The following is a 19,476-nucleotide window of genomic DNA, read 5'->3' on the forward strand; positions in this document are numbered from 1 at the left end:
TAAAGCTGAGAAGAAACTCTACAGTTTTGAATACGATAAAACTATTTTTGAAACAGAACTGTGTAAACTTTTGTTAAATTTGGAAATGGAAAATGAGTTCGTTAAAAATAATACAATAAACTGGTCAAAAAAAAAAATTCAATATAACGTATCAACTGATCAATAGAAAAATACGTGGATAAGGGAACTGAAATTTACCTTAAATTTATTAATCTCAAAGAGAATTTCTACAAAATTAGCCACATCATTCATCCACAGATAAACTAGCTAAAATTTATAAAGGACCCCCAAAGAGTTGCTGGAAATTTAAGACTGAAGCTCTTATCACCTTTGGTGAACTTATAAAAGAGCTAAAACAATGTTGGAAGAAATTACTGATATAATTTTTAAAAAATGAAAAACAATATACAATTTGCACCAAAAACTTTTTGTTAGGGTTTATGGATAAAACCTAGCAAATTCTTGAAGAGGCAAGTTCTTAAAGAGATGGGAGGACATCAAGGTTGGCATTATTTTCTTTGGCAAAACAGAATCCCAAAGCACAGGTGCCTTGCAGGACATTATGTGAGGAATATTCTAATTGAGTCCTGGAGGAAAATTAAGGGTAAATTTTACTCTTCAAACCCCTCTTGGCTGGTCCCACTCGAAGCTATAACGTATAGGCCTCTATATAACAAAGAAAATCACCTCTCTTACTTCTGGACCCCCATGGTAGTCTGAAATCAAGAAATGAATTGGAGCTGCAAGGAAGACAACTGGATTGGTGGGCTTATGCCCAAATTTGCTCGAAATTTAAAAAAGATAGGGAACAAGATGGTATTAATTTGAATCAGCATGATCTGGACAATATCATTCTAGGAAAAGAGGACAAAATGTTATCAAGGATATATAAACTTTTAATAGACTATTGGATAGGGGATGAAATAGTTAAAGACTCTATGATTGCCTGGGGGAGAAATATTGGCTATCCAATTGATATGACAAAATGGGAAGAAATCTGGCTTAAACATATGAAATTCCTGTGGGCAACATCATACAAAGAAAATGTGTACAAGATGCTGTATAGATGGCACCTTCCACCTGCTCGTCTTTCTAAAATGTATTCAAATCTCTCACCAAACTGTTGGAAGTGTGGGGAGATTGGCACCTATTTCCACATGTGGTGGACCTGTTCCAGGACGACTGAATTCTGGAAAATTATACAGGCATGGATCATGGAAATCACAGGTTATAACCTAATTATGAAACCAGAGTACTATCTACTGAACATTAGGCCAGACAACATAGGCACAAATATATGGTGTCTGTGTGTATTTATCACCACGTCAGCAAGAATATGTTTTGCCCAACATTGGAAGGGGAAAGACCTGCCGGCTGAAGATTTGATTTTGGAGAAAATTTTGGATTATGCGGAAGCCGACAGACTGACTAAAGCATTGAGAGATCAAAAGGACTCCGTATATTTCCAATGTTGGGACAAATGGTACGTTTGGTTGAACAACAGACGCCCAAAAAGTCAAGTATAACCAGGATTATGTTTAATATATGTTAAATCTGACTGAAGCCTACATACCATAGAAAGTGTAAATATCATGTAAAGTTCCTGTCGCGATCATTTGTTTGACTATTTTTTTTTTATGTATTGTTTTAAATAAATAAAAAAATTAAAAAAAAAAGAGAGAGATGGGAGGACCAGACCATCTTATTTGTCTCTTGAGAAACCTATATGCGGGTCAAGAAGCAATAGTGAGAACTGGACATGGAACCACTGATTGGTTCAAAATTGGGAAAGGAGTCCAGCAAGGCTGTATACTATCACCCTGCCTATTTAACCTATATGCAGAGCACATCATGAGAAAGGCAGGGCTAGATGAATCAAAAGTTGGAATTAAGATTGCCGGGAGAATATCAACAACCTCAGATATCCAGATGATACCACTCTAATGGCAGAAAGTGAAGAACTAAAGAGCCTCTTGATGCAGGTGAAGAAGGAGAGTGCAAAAGTTGGCTTGAAACTCAACATTAAGAAAACTAAGATCATGGCATCCAGCCCTCTCAATTCCTGGCAAATAGATAGGGAAGAAATGGAGGTAGTGACAGATTTTATTTTCCTGGGCTCCAAGATCACCGCACATGGGGTCTGCAGCCAAGAAATTAAAAGACACTTGCTCCTGGGGCAAATCTAGATAGCATACTAAAAAGCAGAGACATCATCAACCTGCCAACAAAAGTGCATATAATCAAGGCTATGGTTTTCCCAGTTGCAATATATGGCTGTGAAAGGTGGACCATAAGAAAGATTGAGCGCCAAAGAATTGAGGCTTCTGAATTATGGTGCTGGAGAAGACTCTGGCGATCAAACCGGTCAGTCCTCCCTGACTGCTCTTTACAAGGCCAGATCCTGAAGATGAAACTCAAATATTTTGGCCACCTAATGAGAAGGAAGGACTCACTGCAGAAGAGCCTAATGCTGGGAAAGATTGAGGGCAAAAGAAGAAGGGGACGGCAGAGAATGAGGTGGCTGGATGGAGTCACTGGAGTAGCAAGCGTGACCTTAAATGGTCTCTGGGGGATGGTAGAGGACAGGAAGGCCTGGAGGAACGTTGTCCATGGGATCACGATGGGCCGGACAAGACTTCGCAACTAACAACAACAATGAATAAAACATCGGAAAAATCATATGGTATTTTAGGGTTATATATGATAATAGCAGCATGAATTTTATATGCTCAGCATTGGAAAGACTCTACAATACCCAAATAGAGGAATGGTTAATAAAGATGATAAAACTCGCAACAATAGCCAAGTTACAAGCCCACATTAGAAAAAAAAATCACAGAAGAAATTCATCTATAATTAGAAGCCCTTTGTGGACTTTTTGCAGGAATGGAGAAAAATCAGATGTTGACATATGAATTTGATGATTTTAAAATTTAAAAAGGAAAATGGAAATGGACATAAGCTAAGAATCAAATGTAAATGTTCTTTATATCCTTGGAAGAAGACAATAGAAGTCATTCTTTGTATATTGAACGTTGGACTTACCTTGAACGTTCCTTCTATGTGCGCTGCAGGAGAGTCCAAGCATGGGTTAATTCAGTCAGATATGTTAATTACTGAGTTGGAATTTCTTTGGCCAAGCCTTCCTCGTCTGGCTGAGCCTCAGTTTTTTCAACGAAATCGGAACCAGAGAAGACACAGTCCATCCGAAGAATCGACCACTCCTGGACCCCGGACCAGTACAAGCCAGGGTGAGACTGGACTCTCCTGCAGCGCACATAGAAGGAACGTTCAAGGTAAGTCCAACGTTCATTCTCCTGTGCATTGCTTGGAGAGTCCAAGCATGGGATATACCCAAGCTAAATTGTTGTAGGGCGGGAAACAAATTGATCCAGGATCCCCTCGGCCGGAAGGACTCGTTGCAATACTCATCTCCCGAATGCAGCTTCTGTCGAAGCATACTGGTCCAACTTGTAATGTCTCACAAATGGAGAAGGGGAAGCCCAAGTGGCTGCCCTGCAGATTTCCAAAATCAAGGCCTGTGTCACCCAGGCCGCAGTTGTTGCCACACTTCGTGTAGAGTGTGCCATAATGCGACGTGGCATAGGGTGGGCCTGTTGTTCATAAGCTAAGGTATGAGCCAACGTCCAATGGTGGATGGTGACACTTTCTTCCCCATAGATGTGGGCTGGAACAACATGAATAAGGATTCCGTGCGACGGAAGGAAGCTGTACATTTAATGTATCTCTTAAGAACCCTGCGCACATCCAAAGTATGCCAGCATTTTTCATGTGGATACCTCGGATTTGGACAGAAGTCTGGCAGAATGACCTCCTGTGCCCTATGGAACCAGGTATTTAGTTTTGGCACAAATATGGGGTCCAAGCGAAGAATGACCCTGTCCGGGTGAAAAATGCACAAATCCTGGTGCACCGAAAGAGCCACTAGTTCAGATATTTGGCATGCAGATGTAATCGCCACCAGGAAGGCCATCTTGAATGATGTCAGCACCAGTCTGGAAGGATCTCGAATCAGGCATCCTTTCTCCATGGCCTCCAACTTCCACCAGTTCAGGGACTGAAGCACCTGTTGAGGAATCCTGATCTTGCACAATGAGTTGCTGCACCCGGTTCTATAGGTACCGGTTCTATAGCCTTGATGTCCAGCAAGTGCTGAACTTCGGTTTCCATTAGAACTTTCGTGGTGACATCTCTGGGCACAGGACATTGAATGAAATGTTGAGGAAGTCTGGAACAAAATTCTAGAGTCAGTCCGAGATTTACTGTTTGTAAGACCCACGCATCCGTGATGGTCTCCCTCCACTGGTCGGCAAACATCCTTAACCTGCCGCCAATGGGGATATGACTCCATGAGTCATTTGGAACAGCGGTAGGGACGTCCCCCTGATCCCCTGTAAGGCCGCCTGGACTGTGGCTGTCGAGACCTGTCTCGAAATCCTGATCTGTCCTGTGACCTGTCCAAACCCTGGGAGAATTGCCTGTGGAATTGTGAGGCAGAGAACCCCGCCTCAGTACTCCGAAAGGGCTGCCTACAGTAATAAGGAGTAGACCTTCTGTCTGATCTCCTAAACAACTGAGGTAGGACTTTCCTTTTATCCTTCCCCTCTACCAGGATGGGATCTAGCACTTCTCCAAACAGCTGACCTCCTTTAAAGGGGGCTGCTGCCAGACGCCACTTAGACCTTGTCAGCTTGCCACTGGCGTAGCCATAACAAACGCCTGGAAGCGACATTGGATGCCAGAGCTCTGGAGGCAAATTTTGCCGCATTAGGAGTCGCATCCGCTGTATACTCTATTGCAGCAATCAGTTTACTGATGTCTCGTTGAAGATGAACATCCTCTGGAGAGGCCCTGGCCTGCATCTGTTTCAGCCATAAGAGCGATGTTCTGGAAAGGAAGGAAGCTGCTGTACCAGACCTAATTGCCCAGGCCGCTGCCTGGTGAGTTTTGCAAGCAGCTAAATCTATCTTCCTGTCCTCCGTTTTCAACCCTTCTGCGTTATCTGAAGGGAGAATGGCTGCAGAGGCCAAATTAGCTAAGGGGGAATCTACTGTAGGAATCTGTAGGAGCTCCTCCAGGTCCTTCTCCACTGTGTACATCTTCTTGTCCATGCCACTAGGATCTGGAACTGAAGTAGGATGTTCCCATTGCCTTTGAATCACATCCACAAAGAATTTTGGGGAAGGAATAACTTCCTGAGTTGTAACCTTCTCTGTAAAAAGACTGGCACAAAGATCCTGAGAGTCCTTAGAATCTGCTGTAGATCTTCCCATCTGCCCCATATTAGCAGTCATCTTAGCCTTAAGTAATAAGGTTTTGAAAAGATGAGGATGGAATAAACCTGCATAAGTGGGTTTATCTTGGGTCATCCCTTCATCACCTGACATCTCAAAATCGCCTAACTCTTCCTCTCTCTCCAGCGAGTCCTCGTTGTGAACTGATGGGGAAGCATGATGTGATTCTTCCCCATAATCTCTATGTCTATGTGAAGAATGATGCATAGGATCAGGCCTTGAAGGACCTGGATGCCCAGGGGCCAGCAACCCTCTTTGTGCCAGCGCCTCATCAATGCCTTGAGTAATAATTTGCACAATAGCATTCTGAAGATAACCCCCGATTAGTCGCCTCCGGAGGGCAAAGCCCAGCTGCTGTTGGCATAAAGTGGCAAAGGCGCTGAGTGCTGTTTGCCAGGCCCTTGCAAGGAAGCTTGAGCAGGCTAAACAGGGGCTAGAATAAAGCCCTATGGTTCCTGAGGCACCGTGGGAGACCAGTTAGGCTGATCTTCCTGCACATCCTGTGATTGCAAGGATGGGGTTAAAGTATCAGTAGGCCCACTCTGATCCCTAGAAACCTCTAGGGATTTAGGAGCCCCAGCTTGCTGCTGAGCCTTTGCAAAACGCTTCTCTAAGGCTTTTTGCCTTTTCTGGGCGTCCTTCTTGGCAGCTGCAGATGATGATTTAGAGTGTTTGGCTTGGGTGCTAGTAGAAGGCTTACCTGAACGCAATCTGGGCTTGTTAAGTACAGGGCACTCAGCCTGATGCTGACTGGGGGAAGACCCTTCAGAATCACTAGTATTTGTCATAACTCTAACAGAGGACAACTAGGAGTTATAGAAAAAAATAGCTGTGAACCAAGTTTGCTAGAGAAGGCTAGCTAATTACTCACTGCGCAGTCAAGAGTTGTAATCACGCCAAACCTGCAACACGGTTTGTTTGTGTGTAACTATAAGCAGCAGCAGCACAATCAGGGTCCCTCAGGTGCAAGAAAGGGCTTGACCAGCAACATGGTCACAAATGCCACCAAAAACGCTTCAGAAACCGGCAACATGGTTTACTCGCGTGTAAAAACAGCTCCTTCTGATGGCCAAGCCTTGTGGTGGTGCTCACTTGCTCCAATCTTCCTCCAGCCGTTTGAATTTGCCAAGTTTATCTGCTTTTCGGCTGCAACAAAATGGCCACCGCCCACAAAATGGCGGCTATCGGCCGTTCGATCAGCGCATGTTTTCCTCTGCTCCAGGCAGCAAGAATAAGTGGAAACCGAAGCCTCGGCTCTCCCCAATGCCAACTATGACCGCCTGTGGCTCTACCACTATCTCCGCTGAGATCGGCTCCATATGGTAATGGCCGCCGCTGTAGCGATCGTATCGCTATCCCAGCAGAGTTCACAGCGCTGACTCACTCTCTGCGCTCTGCCCAGCCACTCCAAGCCAAATTTAAAGAGGTTCTGTTTTATTTTTATTTTTGTGAATAGCCAATTCTTTCCTAATTAATACAATTAATTTGAAGAGCCAACTCAAAACAAGTCTTTCTCTCTGACTGAGTTGAAAAAACTGAGGCTCAACCAGAGGAGGAAGGCGTGGCCAAATAAATTCTAACTCAGTAATTAACATATCTGACTGAATTAACCCATGCTTGGACTCTCCAAGCAGCGCACAGGAGAAATTTGTATTTTCCTTTCTTTTCACACTTCTATCCCTTTTCTTTTTTTACTCTCTATTGTTTATCTTGATTATTAGTTTATGTTATTTTTTATATTGTAGACCTTAGTACCCTCCCCTCTCATAGCAGAATGAAATATTTTGAGAAATATTAAAAAGGCAGAATATTATATTTCTCTGGATGAGAAATGGAGAAAAATGGTTTTTTAGAGGCAGAAAGCAGACTCACTCTTAATAGCCCCCACCTTTCTTAATAGCCCACAGCAGATGTTAGCATAATAGCCCACAGCAGATAAAGAGATAGCTAGCTCTATTCATAAGCAAATTCCCTGTAGCAAGGTCTGAACAAAGGTAGGGTTAGCTGTCAGCTGCAATAGGAATTGCCCAACAAGCCTCTTCATTGCATCAGCTAAACTTCAACCAAACTTAGCTCAAACTCCTAGGATGGCACCATGGGAGTCTGACAACAGCCAATAGAATACATGTTCTTGCACAGGAACAGAAAGTTCAAATGCAAAGCCCAAGTGGTTCTGCTTCATCATTAAATTATATTTCCAATCAGCCTCTACGTTTCCAGTGTCTTTCTTCTGGCTTGGAGACCTGGGTCAGCCCTATTGTCTGTGTTGGGAAGGAAGAAATGGCAACTCACTTCTGAAAACTTGCCAAGAAAACCACAGAGACTGATACAGGCAGTAACCAGGAATCAACATTGATTCAAAGGCATCTCTACCACAATGTAGGGCAACTTGCCACAGCCCACTCTCCCTGGCCATCTTGCCATGGGACAACTCAAGGCAGGACAATTCAACAACTCCACACTCTGGTTCATCCCAGCCTTGAGGACTTGTAACCTGAGAACATTCAAATGTAAAGCAAGGCAAGGCCCACTGCAATTCATTTGTCTCTCTCTTCCGTGATGAGATGTCCGCCCGGCTGCAGCGAGTTGTCCCATTCCGCCCCTATCATCCCACCACTGCAAAAAAAAAAAAAAAAACCCAACACAGAAAGAAAGCATGCCTAAAAGTCATATGCATACTCAGAAATGTAAGGAAAAAATATATGTGAAAATTTAATGGCACAACCATCTGCAGAACCTCAGAGATATCCTCCTTCTAGCATATCACAGTTTATACCATTGCCAAGGTCTGACTACTATAATTTATGTCCCACTTAAATTCTGAACGATGGCTGTCATAGAATTCTTTGGTGTTTTTTCTTTTTCAGTTGGGGCAACATTCACCCCACAAGTTCTGTGTAGGTAGCAATATGAGCTATTTTATTCTTGGTCCTGAGACTTTTATTCTCCCCTTGTGATGAAAAAATTAAAATCTGTAAGTACAGCACACTGAGAACTCATCCTATGGTGTGGCATACTTCCTGTGCCCTTGCAAAAAGCTTTCCGCATTTTACCCAAAGATAAGTAGCAATTAGCAACTCATCGATTGCTCAAGAGCAGCTAATTAGCAGTTTCCCTTGGAATCTGCTTTTGGTATCATCAAGCAAGATCAGATTTGAGCACATTAGAGTTTTCTGAGGTTTTGCCCAGAAGTAAATGGCCTGGATGCATTTTGTGAAGAAAGCAAAGCAAATGAAGAGGAGCTGTACTGAGATGTCATTTGGGCTGTTTTTGAAGTCATCCAAAGGAAATAATATTCTAATTTGAACAGTATCACATTTTCAGAATCCCAACATTCAGTGGTGTAATATGTCTCAACCTAGCTATTATAAGAATATAAATCTTACTGTAAAGTTTTAGCTACTTTCAGAAGTGACATGGAGCTTGGATTTTACTATTATTAAGCCAAGTACCTTTGGAACTGACTTTCAAAATTATGAAAAGTTGCAGAAGGGAGGCATTTTTTCCATATTTATTTAGGACTTCTCCATCAGCAAATAAGTTACAGTGACACTGTAGAAAGTTAGCCTCCCTACTATCCTAGCAGAATGAACTATTTTAAGAAATATTAAAAAGGCAGAATATTATATTTCCCTGGATAAGAAATGGAGAAACATGTTTTTTTAGAGACAGGAAGCATAGCCCCCATCTTTCTTAATAGCCCACAGCAGATGTTAGCATAATAGCCCACAGCAGATAAAGAGATAGCTAGCTCTATTCATAAGCAAATTCCCTGCAGCAAGGTCTGAACAAAGGTAGGGTTAGCCGTCAGCTACAATAAGAATTGCCCAACAAGCCCCTCCATTGAATCAGCTAAACTTCAACCAAACTTGGTTCAAACTCCTAGAATTTGTATATGGCACCATGGGAGTCTGACAACAGCCAATAGAATACATGTTCTTGCACAGGAATAGGAAGTTCAAGTGCAAAGTCCAAGAGAAGGTATAAATACCCCCAACTCTCCATTCCATGTTGTCAGCTGCCCAGAACCACCCATGTGCTTCTGCTTTAGAAATAAATGGACCCTCTTTCCAATCAGCCTCCAGCCTCCATTTTGTCTCCAGTGCCTTTCTCCCGGCTTGGAACTGGACCTAGATATTTCTTCCAACAACAACTTCAGACTTGCAAGATCTATTTTTTTATTATTACAGCCTTAAGGTACTCCAGTAAGAGTAAGAACCAGGTGCAAAACATTTTCTCAAAGGATTACTCAGACCCTTCATTGTCCATCCTATCCAAGAACATAAATATGATCAAGTTTCTTGTTCATAACTTGATTTGCTTTTTGACTTGAAAAAAAGTTTTCCATAATTAGCTTCAAATAGAAATGGCATATATTACAGAATAACACTCTAATTTGGAAAGCCAGAAACTCTTGATAATCTGTTCTAAATCACCCAAGGAATCAGAAGATGATGATGTAAATCATCCCTGATTTACAGTACAAGTGGTCAACCAGAAAACAATTATCACCGATAATAAATGAATGGACAACAGCAGAACACTCTTGCCCATCTGTTTCACCATTTCTTCTGTAATACAACTTTTTAATAAGCAAGAGGCCACAATAATTAGTACGAAAGATATCTGCAAAGTATTTCTGCAAAATAAATAGTCCTCAAAATATTTCAGGCTGTTTATCGGCATATGACACTGCTATGAAGAGGAGTAAGGCAAGGCTGACCCAGAATTCAACCACGGATCCTGTCTTTTAAGAATGCAATCAAGGCTACCTAATTTGGAGAAATGAATGCTTTATGTGAGATGCAGTGTCTCCAGACTTAACACATAAGCACAGCAGCCTCATAATCATAAAACAGAAAAATGGGGGAGGGTTAATCAGACATCAGTTGAACTCACCCTTGAGATATTCCTCTGACAATGGGGCTATTTTTTGGTTCCTTGTGCCTCCTCCCAATCCGTTTAGAAAACATAACTGTCTCACTCTTTGGAATGTATCACCAGACTATGACTGGTTGATGACAGGGACAGTGCATGTTGATTCCCAAAACCAAAATGCACCAATGCATAGAAGACAGTATAATAGCCCAGATATTTTGATCACTTTCCCTTCACTGTGTTTCCAAACTATGGAAACTTCACTGTGAAACTATGAATTTCAGGAAAGGCTTTACCTCCTCCAAGTAGTAGTGCATCAGTCCGGCTGTTACTGGTTGTTATGTCATTTTTATTGTTTTAATTTTATTCTGCACTGTCTGATGTAAACTGCCCAGAGTCTTTGGAATATAAATTGGTCTATAAATCAAAATACTTAAAGAAATAAATATCAGCCCCGGACTCACAATATCAACAATTTGGCGAGCTTTTAGTAAACTAGCTATAAAGTAATATATCTTTCAACTTCATTTCACAAAACTTATCTCCTTTTCCTCAGTTAGCATATTATTTTGTCTTCTGATCAAGCTATCTGATGAATGGCATTTATTACATCTGTTTTGTTTATGTCTGCATGAAGTTACTAAGCAGAAAGAGAGTATGTTATAGTGGAAAATCGCAAAGAACCAAGGCTGTTGCTTGAGGATTATCTAGGCCCGTGATGGCGAACCTATGGCATATATGCCCGAAGTGGCACACGGAGCCATGTCGTCTGTCACGCGTGGCCTTGCCAGTTCCTCTTCTGGGTTTCTGGTGTGCATGCACACATGACAATCACCTGGCCTTTGTATGTGCAGCAGTGCCAGAAACCGGAAGATCTGGTCTTCTGTTTTCCAGCATAAGCATGCGCACCAGCCAGCTGATGCATGTGTGCGCACATGTGCAGCAGTAACCAGAAGACTTGCTCACCGGCAGGGTAGATAAAAATCAATGCTTTTTTTTAAAAAATCAAAAAAATCAGATTTTTTTGATTTAAATCGGATTTTTTTTATTTTTATCGAATTTATTTTAATAAAAAACTTTTGGGGTAAAAATCTATCGTAAGATAGTTTTCTATTTAAGATACATAAATAATTTAGTTTATTCAGCATGAAATGGAGCTTAGTTATGTAGCATGAGGCTGTATATTCTGCAACACTGGGACTATCGGTGAGTCAACAGTGGGTCAAAGGAGTAGCAGAGATGACAGTTGCTCTTTAAAAATTATGATTTAAATCGAGTTGATTTAAATCAAGCCTTTTTACTAGTGATTTAAATCATGATTTAAATTGTGATTTAAATCAACTCGATTTAAATCAAATCCACCCTGCTCGCCGGTGCACATGTCTTTGCCAGAAACTAGTAGTACCTTATCCAGCACACGCATGTCCCCTGCGCAGCTCCTCTTCAGGTCATGGCCCTGATGACGGACGCAAAATGATCCCTTTTCAGCACTTGGTGCCGAAAAGGTTCGCCATCACTGATCTAGGCACTTGCCAGGACTCATAGTTGGACAGGTAGCCTGGGGCTGAGAACCCTGGGCAGGATACTCTTTATCCTTTGGGATTTGGCCACTTAGTTCATCCAGTCTCTTATGCAAAGGACATAGTAATAAAGAGGTGCAGTAGTTCTCTGCCCAGCTTGTTTGTTACTTGATTCTTTCCCTGGCAAAGAGAACACCTTATGGTTACAGTACTAAGGAGGTAAAGGTATCGTATTTCAAGTGGATTTCAAAACATGGAGCCAGCACTGGGAGTAAGTCAGCTCTCTGTACTGTTCATAAATTCTTAGCCCTACTGTCCTGATTGCAGAAAATAAATACATTTTGAGCCTAATTAGAACCTAAAAATCATCCTCTTATAAACATAATAAAAATAAAATAAAATTTAAATTTGCGAGATGTTTTCCTTGACAAAGAGAGACTATTACATCAATCTCTCTGAAGAATTCTGTCCTGCATTCAGAATGTTCCAACTTCCTTCAGATTCCAGGTTCCTTCAGATTAATCTGATTCTCTATGTATGTTTCCGTCTGGTTTAGATTTGGGATTAAAGTAGAAACTGTACTGTTATCCTGCTAAACAAGCTCTGCCCAAAATTAATGAATCATAGAATTGTAGGGCTGAAAAGAACCTTGGAGTTCTTCAATACCAACCCCTTCCCAAGGCCTTATATTATCCCAGACAAATGGTTGGCCAGTATTTTCTTGAAGACCTCGAGGGATGCAGAATCCATAATTGTTCTCACTGTCAGGAAATTGCTCATTATTTCCAGGTTCTCTGTCTCCCTCCCTCCCTCTCTCCGTCCCTCCCTCTCCTCTGTTGAGCATCTACCCATTGCTTCTTGTCCTGGCCTCAGATGCTATGGAGACTAAACCAATCTCCTCTTCCCTGTGCTCTTCTCTGCACTCTTTCTAGTAACTCGACATCCAAGTGTGGCCTTACTAGTGCAATATAGAGTAGTACTATCACTTCCCGAGAACTTGATGCTATCCTTCTATTGATGCAGCCTCGGACCACGTTTAGTTTTTGACAGCTGCACCACACTGCTAACCAATATTTAGATGGTGGTCCAACAAGACACCTAAACCCCTTTCACAGGCACTACTTTTGAACCAGGCACTCTCTACTCTTTTCCTGTGTATGTGGTTTTTCCTGCCTGAGTTACATCTTGTTGGATAGAGTCCAATGCTCAGGTCTATTAAGATCCGTCTGAATCTTGAGTCTTATCTTCCAAATAATTAGCAATTCCCCCCAACTTAATATTATCAGCAAACTAGATAAGTGTCCCTTCAATCCTCTCATCTAGTCATTTGTGGAGATGTTGAAAAACATTGGGCCCAAGACAGAACTTTCGGTACCTTAGTGTATGCTTCCCTTCATGTAGATGTAATTTCAATGAGAATCACATATTGAGTGTAGTTGGTCAGCCAACTGCAAATGTGGTAGTCCAGTCTATCTCTTCTATCTTACCAGGAAGATAGTCTGCTTTATCAAATGCCTTAGCTAAGTCTAAAAATACTACATCCACATTTCTTTGATTTAGTCACTTTATCAAGGAAGGCAATAAGATTTCTTTGGCATGATCCGCTTTTAACAAATCCATGCTGGCTTCTAATAATCATCTTGTCATTTCTAGGTGCTCACAAATCCACTTCTTGATTATCTTTTCTAGGATTTTCCCAGGTATTGAGGTCAAGCTGATTGGTTTCTAATTTCCTGAATCCAGTTTTTTCCCCTTTTTGAAGACTGGAACCACATCAGCTCTTTTCCAGTTTTTTGGCAATTCCCCCATGGTTTAGGACCAGGGGTGAAATGCTCCTGGTTTGGATCGGATCACCTGATCCAGTAGCGATGGCGGCAGGTGGTTCAGAGAATCGGTAGCAAAAATCCCTTTTCCCCCTCATGCCCAGCTGAGCTGCGCAATCATCAGAGGCTTTTTTTTAACTTTTAAAAGCATTTTTTCTACAACCTCTTCGGCCGAAAAAAAAAGGCTCTGATGATCGCGTGGCTCAGATGGGATCGTCAGAGGTTTTTTAAAGCATGTTTTCTACAGAAAAAAATGCTTTTAAAAGGCTCTGAAGATCCCAGCTGAGTTGCCTGATCGTTAGAGCCTTTTAAAAGCATTTTTTTACAACCTCTTCGGCAGAAGGCTGTAGAAAAATGCTTTTAAAAGTTTTTTTTTAAAAGTTGGCCACGCCCACCCAGTCACATTAACCCCCACCAAGCCACACCCACAGAACCAGTAATAACAAATTTTACATTTCACCATTGTTCAGGACCCCTGAAATATTTCATTCAGTGATTCTGAGATTACCTTTGCCATCTCCTACTGCAGATTACAGATCAAAATTTAAAACAACTACAGTAAAATAAGTTAAAAACAACACAGAGATCTAATTTTCCACCCAATTTTCTACTCAATCTCCCCCAAACTTGATTGTTAGCAAAGCATGGGCAATATAGACTACAAACGCAAACTTAGTATCTGATATGCTAAGGTCTTTATCTACCAGAAGAAAGAGAAAGAAGAACGCAACCCATACTGTTAAGAATAAGATGCAACCATTACGAGAGGCCATCTTGGGACATGAACAGTGGTATCAATATAAAGATGACACTCAATTTTTCTTTGTGTAAATTTTAAATCCTAGTGAGACAATGGGTATTCTGAATCAAGGCTTGAGGAAAGTAATGGATTGAATAAAGAAAAAAAATTGGCATTCAGTTCAAATAAAAAGAGGAAATGTCTGAATGAATGGTGCTCAATTTATCTTAGCAAGGACTGCATTCCCATTACAGGACCAGAGACATATTTCCAAGATAGTTCAGCATTTATCATAGTCATTGGAGGCACAGATGGCCTTAAAATGTAGCAGTGCCTTTTATCAGCTTAGACCAGTTGTACGCAAAGTGAGCCCTATGGGCATTAATTTATCTGCTAACATGTCCTTTGGCACCTACTAAGATCTCTTTTTCATCTGACTTTAGCTGTTCTCTGATACGCTTTTAATTTTAAAAAATGAATAAATGGGAGCTGATATGTAATATAGCAAACATCCATAGTATGATATATATTTCCAAGAATGCATTTGATCTCCACACTTTTTAAAATATACAAATAATGGGTCAGGTTAGATTTAGTTTATGCTGAAACCTAAGTTTATGTTTTTACCAGTTTACCTTTTGGTAAATCGGCATTTTGTTAACACTGACTGACAAACATTTTGTGCACAGGCAGGATGCCCCCTGGCAGCCATTTTATGAGAGTGCCCACAGTTTGCTCCCAAAATTCTAAATCATCCCACTAGCTCAAAACATTTATCTGCTGCCAAAATAACCTAGCTGACAGCTATTGCATTGTTTAGGCAAAGATACTCTTTCATCAGATATAAACAAGGTGGCAAGCTTTTAGCTGAATTTTGGAAATGCTATGTACAGGAGCTTTCCTCAAAGACAATTTGAAAACTTAACCCAAAATAGTTACTAGATTATGAAGTCAACTCTGTCCAGAAAGAGAATGAGAAATAATGCTTTCTGATGACTGCAGCAAAATTATTATTGGCACAGTGAAGGAAGAATAAGGAAATCCTCATAGTGGATGGAGGAATGGATTGTGAAACATCACAATTCACACAAATAACAAAACTGATCTGTTTGGTTAGAGAAAAAAAAACCAACAAAAACTTTTGTGAAAGACTGGAAATCTTCATATGGACTTTTTTTTGCTGAAAGAAGGAAGAAATGAAATGATTTATAGATTTGAAGATTAAGAAAGATGTGGATTAAATGAGGGACTGAAAAGATTTGTACAGGTAGTCGTCGACTCATGACCACAGCATAACAGTAACAGAGTTGGAAGGGACCTTGGAGGTCATCTAGTCCAACCTCTGCTTACAGGAGACCTGTACTAGGGATTTCAACCGCCGAACTGCCGACCTTTCTGATCGACAAGCTCAGTGTCTTAGCCACTGAGCCACCTAGTCAGGCTAAAAAGTCTAAAAAGCAATCATAAGTCACTTTTTACACAGCCGTTGTAATTTTGAACAGCCACTAAATGAGCTATTCTAAATCGAGGAAGAAACAGGAAGGATTGTAAGATTGTAATCTATCTGTTGAAATTTGGAAGTAATTTATATTTTTCTTCAGTTTCTTTTTCACTTGTACTTTTTATTTTTTTCTTCCATTTTAATTTATCTTTTATTCTATGGAAAAATAATTAATCAATACTATTTTTTTTAAAAAAGGAGAGAAATAAATAAGGTTAAAAAAATAGTTATGTCCAAGAGAATGGGTATTCCGACCTACTTGACCTCTAGTCCCGCCTACAGTGCTATTCTCAACGACTTTCATACTTAGAACATTTTCTATCAACATTAAAAAAAATTAACATTGCTAATTTGAAAGAGTTATTTGACGCTCCTGCTATCTTTGAAGGCCTTCCTTGAGAGCAATGGCAGAAAAGCTGTAACCAGCTATAGGGAAAGACTGAGGGGATGCTCTCCTCAGAGAAACATACCTGCTACACGCAATCATATCTTACCTTCTTTCAGGAATTTTTTATAGTTCCATTTTGATTTTGAGGGCTCCTACTAAATTGAAATAGTCTTTTTTATACGGTAATATTGAGACACTTTCTTGTCATTTAACTACCACCTTTTCATCATTTGAATAATTTTAGATGTTTCTGGCCATCCAAAAAAACTCAGTTATTAAGTGAATTAAAAATATGGTAAATAAGTAAATAAATCTATACTAATCCTGACAGGGCTGGTATTGTTGTTTAGTTCTGACCAGCAATCATTTAATTTTCACTCTTCAGGTATAACTGTTTTTCCACACAGGTGTTTCAGTCAGATAAGTTTAATTATTCAGGGGTTCAGCAGCCAACAACTTAATCCCAATAGCTGGTCCATTACAGCCTTGATCCTCCAGATCCAATCAACAGTCCCTCTAATTGACAGTTTAACTTTTATTACAGTGTCTAGCATCTCTTGCTCTTTCCCTCCAACCATGCTTCCCCCCCCCCCCCGAAGGATTCTGCATCCTCTTGCCACTTCATTCCTTGCTTCCAGTAAATAGATTATTAGAAATTTTTGCACAATGTTCAAATTTATTATGTCATGGTCTCCTTCCCTTCCTCCATCCCAGGAGATAAGCCACCAGAACAATCCCAAACACCTGTAAGTACCTTCCCCCTTCTTCCTTTCCTTAAATTCTGCTTACCAAAGCTGATTAGACATAAAAGAACTTTTGTGATTGCCGGAGAAGGATTTGCCAGAAATGCAAAGCCCTTTTCTATACATCCGCACTACCATACATCTCTTCCATGCAGCTGGTCTCCAGTGCAATATGGAACCCAAGTATTATGTTTGTATTTTTAAAAATAAAACAGAAACACATTTGCAGCCAGAAGGAACATCAGCCACAATTCTCTCAGTATTCAAGATTCTTATACAGAATGGAATAAAGAGGTTATGTTTTAGATGTTTGACTGGGAAAGATCTTCAGTGATTCATGAACCTTGAAATCTGTTTTTTCTGGATATGGTGCTGGTTGAAGACATGCTTGTTCATTACAGCTGCTTTTTAGACCACCCACTGTCTTCTGGCTGTAAATAACAGCAGCCGGTTGTTTCCCCCATCAACCACTTCCCTAGTCTCTTAAAAGAAAGTTATACATCTTAGATGTTGTAACATAATCTTCTAACTGTGAGTTAGCGATACATAAATGTGCAATGTAATACTCTATTTAATGTATTTAGATAGCCTCTTCCATTCTGCAAGTCTTGATAGAGCCAACTTCATACACAGAATAGTTTCAGATGGCCAGCTTTTCTGTCATGAAAGATCCACAAAACTGGAAATAAACTGGCCTAGTCCCTAGGGTTTCTCTCCACTACATATACATACTATTTCATGCAACATAACACAAAGAATTTCTGCTGCACTGGTAGTGACACTCAGTGCTAGGAAATGGGATTTCTTGGCCTAAGACAGTTAGGCCAAAAAATCAAGAAAGTTTAAGGGGATAGGGCATGAAAAGACTGGGAAAAACCCATGATTAATCATGTTCTCCGAGACATTTCGTTCCATGATTTTCTATATATCTTTCTGAAACATCGCGTATTAAGTTCTATTTACTAGACATTAAGAAAGTTTTATTGAGAAACAAAATTAATTTCCCAAACTTAAAACTCTAAAACAGCACCTGCTCTAGAACACACTAGAAACAATCAATGTGTACTGAGACTTAAATGAAGAATGCAACCTTTATACATATTTATTTAGAAGTTCCATTGAATTATTACTAAATAACTATATCTCAGATATAACCGTAGGAATTTTTAGATTGCGTTGACTGTCATAAAATCCAGTAAAGAAGAACATTCAGGCTAAACTTTGTGGGAAAACAAACATTTTAAGATGCTTAGCAAAATAGCAACAATTTATTTCCTATTATTCCACCAGATTTTTAATTATCATCATCGCACCATCCCTCACAATAATGCACTTGAAGAACATTATTAGAAGCGGCTTCAGACATACTGTATGAAGAAAACAATTGTGTTGCTTATGTAACTCCTATCCTGATGATGAAATTTTTAAAAACACAGCTGTTCTGCCAAGCTTTGAGATAGGATGGTTGTGGGGCCCATTTGTGTGTTTTATAATGTCCAGAATGCAGCTTGCCTGAACACATATTATCTTTTTTTATCTATCCTTTAAGCCAGTTAGAGTTATTTTTGAGTCAGGCTGCCTCTAAATAAAGCCATGTTGAATATGTTAACTGGAAATCTGTAAAACGGGGTTATAGTGTACTTAAGCTTCACTTCCAGAAAGATGCTTCAGAGCTTCTAAGGATGCAAACATAGCATCTACCTGCAACTTCATTAGCTAGTTTTTCCACCGAGTTCATGCTGAAAGCAGATGCAGAAAGCAGCCATACAACCCAAAGTAACTTTTCAAGAAGTTGCAGACAGATTCAACAGCTTCAAGTCAAGCTTCCCTGATTTTGAAACAGCTAAGCAAAGTTTGTATCTGGATGTGAGACAACAACCCACATCTGAGAAGGAAAAAGTGGCAAACCACTTCAATCCTAATACTAAGAAAACCATATAGATGTATCCTAAAGGTGTTTTTTCAAGAGGCTACTGGACTTTTTGGTTTTTCTTTGAAGACGTTTTGCTTCTTGGATGAGAAGCAAAACATCTTCAAAGAAAAACCAGAAATCCAGTTGCCTCTTGAAAAAGCACCTTTGGGACAACCGTGACCTGGATGACTGACAATCTCCACAGACATATAGATGTGTCTATGTAGTCACTGGGAATTATGCTTAACTTTACCAAGATTTTATGTACATAGGTAAAGGTTTCCCCTGTCCAGTTGTGTCTGAGTCTAGGGGGCAATATTCATCTTCATTTCTTAGCCGAGGGAGCCAGAATTGTCCAAAGGCATTTCCACAGTCATGTGGCCAGCATGAAGATACATGAAAGGTGCACAGAATGCTGTTACCTTACCACCATAGTGGCACCTATGTATCTATTCACATTTGCATGCTTTCAAACTGCAAGGGGGCCGGAGCTGGGGCAAGTAATGGGAGCTCGGATATCAAACCTGGACTTTCAGCTTTCCTGACAAACTCCATGTCTTTAGCCACTGAGCTATCACGCCCCTTTATGTAAATAATGTTTTAAAATTTGAGGGAGTATTTTGTTCTATTGCATTCTACAAATTAGGATAAAAGAGC

At 40.3% G+C, this 19,476-nt stretch overlaps 1 long non-coding RNA gene across 3 annotated transcripts in view; it reads right to left on the minus strand.

Annotated features, from left to right (window-relative positions):
• Positions 1-19,476, minus strand: part of LOC132711818 (uncharacterized) — a 51,586-nt gene that overhangs the window by 15,019 nt on the left and 17,091 nt on the right. The gene's annotated exons all lie outside the window — the stretch shown is intronic.

Source organism: Pantherophis guttatus, chromosome 4, assembly GCF_059756535.1.
Source record: "Pantherophis guttatus breed Tessera chromosome 4, ASM5975653v1, whole genome shotgun sequence".
Classification (NCBI taxonomy): Eukaryota; Metazoa; Chordata; class Lepidosauria; order Squamata; family Colubridae; genus Pantherophis; species Pantherophis guttatus.